Below are 3040 nucleotides of genomic sequence, written 5' to 3'. Positions count from 1 at the left end.
CGATAAACATTTTGGTGCAAATGAGTAAAATGATTTACTCATTTTTACTCATCACCTTAGAGTAAAATGATTTTTTTTTCCCTTTGGTGTAGATACCTAGTAGTGAGATTGCAGGATCAAATGGAAGGTCAAGCTTGTCTTTCCCTTTACATGACACAGAAAGTCTAGGGATGGAGAGGGGGTGTTTCTTGAGAGGAAAGAATTTCTTTTTTTAGCTGAGATAAGGTTCTAGCAAATTCTTTCTACCTGAAGGTGGGATCTTTAAAAATCTCCTCAAGTGATTCCCATGCTCAGCCAAATTAAGAAATGTATTTTCCAGTTTTAGCATTTCACAATCTGGCATATTAGTTTGGCTGAAAATGAATCAGAGTCTTTCTGTGACTTAAACTGAATAAAATTCTCCATATCATCTTTTTTCACATCTTGCACTTGGGTGGTCCCCATAGTACTGGTACAAATTCAGACTCCCTAGCTGATATGGCAATGCTAAATGATAGAAATACCACAAATACTTACCTTCTGCAGCCCCCATCATATGTTCCAATGAGTAGTGGATCCTTAGGAGTTACGGGAATTATTGACTATCAGCCTACAATTCAGGAAAAATTATATTATCATCATAGGATTATAGTATTTTAACACCAATCCATGCCTAAATATTTACTTCTTAACTCAAAACCAAATAAAACATCACTGCAAGATCATTTTACCAGTGTGTGATACATCTATGCCAGTGGAGTTAGTGTCCAAATTTGCACAAGTCCCAGAGTTTCAAAAGACTTGAATTTAGAAGTCCAGGATTAGAAAATTAGGCCAAATCCCATAAGCTTATGTTTTGAGAGGGAAAAAACTGGGAAGGATATTTCCCAGTGAATGTCAGTGGTGGACCTTTGGCAACAGCCTGTGCTATGAACAATATTTTGTAACCAGGCTTTTATTTATTTAATTTATGAGCATTGTCATAAAACTTGAGAAAAAAAAGTTCTTCCTTATGTTTCTCCTAAGAAATTTCCATATGCTTAGCCAGACCTTGAAAAAGGAGATTTCTCTGTTGTAAGATTTCCCAAATAAACTTCGTATCCAGTCTGATTTTTACCTTTTAAGCCACTGGCAAGACCTTTGGCTGTTGAATGAAGATTTATCCCTCCCAAACCCACATTTATTCCACAGTTCACGACCTGGTTCTATACAAAAAAACTCTATTCCCTTTCTTTTATTTATTTTTTTGAATTTGAAACAAAGCAAGTAATGAATTGTTTCATAAATTATTTCAGCTATTTGTGGAGTCTTTGAAACCTGTAAGTAGACCACGTGAACTCAATTCAGCTGCTCAGAAACTGTGAATTATGGGTCTATTTTCCACCATTTCGCAAAATGTTCTGCTCTAAATTCTGCTTGTAATTAGTTACTTTGGAACGAACTAAACAGATGTGTTACAGTTTCTTTGAATTGCCAGCATATATTTAAGACAAACTGCAACTTCTGAAGAAACTATGCACTTAGGGGAATTATTTGTCTTATCCTAACAGACTTTATGTGATATGTGGAGTTAGTTTTAGGTTTCAGGTGTGCTGGCCTGAAATTGATATGGCATTTAACTTTCTGAACATGCAAGATCATCATACTTGGTTCTGATCCTTTGTTTGCTAAGAAAGAGCGAATTCACAGGCCTTTGAACTGGAAACCTACCTATACAAGTATTTGCCACAGTAAGAATTAATGTACTAAAGTAAAATAGTTAAGGGTAGCTGAAAAAAATTATAAGAGAAATAGAAATTCTCCTCTATAATGCATTATGGACTAATTTTCTAAATATTTGTTTTTGTAAGGAGCAAAAATGTTCAGGAGACAGACATAAATTTCCCAGCAAAATAGGTTAACAATTTTCAAGACATAACTTTTCGAGTAAGAGTACTTTTCATTATTTAGAGGAAAAGCACTTGTTTTGGGGAAAAAAGCTCAGTTTTGTTAATTACATTTTGATATGTAAGAATATTTGTTAAATTTTATTTTTGAGAATGAGAATATAGAAAGTGATCTACTTTTATAACTTTGTATTTTTATAATATTTTAATTCTTTTAATAAATATGTATTTCTTATTTGATCAGAAACATAAAAAAACTCTAGGTCTTGAAATTTTTCTCAATTATGTATTTACTTTTTAAAAATTAAGATTATACAATCTTATATATCTGAATCAGTCTGATAAAAAATTAAATAAAGTGTTTTTCATGGAAAATTATGTACAAAGAAAAGATCATTTTTAGGTTTGATTTAATAATCTATAATCTAAACAATTTCATCATCAAAATGAGCTCATTAACTCTTCTGGGGGTCTAAATTAACAAGTTATTTATTGCTTTTATTACTTTTCCTTTTATAGATCCACCTTTGGACCACAAATTTATCTCTAAATCTTTTAAAATTATTTCATAGGTTATATTTATTCATTTTTCCCTATTATATATATTTTTACTGATTACAGAGGCTTAATGATAAATGTTCTGTATCCTAACAATCAGAAAATGTTAGGAGTTTTCATTCAAATACAGATATTGACACCAACAAATATACCAGAAGCCACTGAAAGTTAAAATTAGCAAAGTAAATTCGATTTTTGAAGATGATACAGTTACTTTTCTCTTGTGAAAACATGCATCTCTGAATATCAGTTTGTAATCCTCTCCAGAAATAATTTTTAATGTCAGTTTATAATACTGGGTAGACATGGCTAGTAATAATTAAAAATTACTTTTTTATTTTTGATTTTTATTTCAAAATATTGAAGGGGTACAAATGTTTGGAATATGTAGATATCGTGTATAACAAGCTTACGTCAAGGCTTTTGGTGTGTCTGTCACGAGAATAGTGTTCAATTTACCAAACAGGTCAGTTGTTCTCTCACAGCTCCCCTTCCACCCTCCCTGCTTCTGGGTTTCCAAATGTCCTTTATATCTCTTTGTTCCCGTTCGTACCCATTAGTTAACTCCCACTTATTAATGAGAATCTATGGTGTTTGGTTTTCTGTTCCTAAGATAC

This window comes from Otolemur garnettii, unplaced genomic scaffold (assembly GCF_000181295.1).
Source record: "Otolemur garnettii isolate 467f Iridium unplaced genomic scaffold, OtoGar3 scaffold00007, whole genome shotgun sequence".
Lineage (NCBI taxonomy): Eukaryota > Metazoa > Chordata > Mammalia > Primates > Galagidae > Otolemur > Otolemur garnettii.
The sequence above is the reverse complement of the archived record's forward strand: the minus strand, read 5'-3'. Positions refer to the sequence as shown.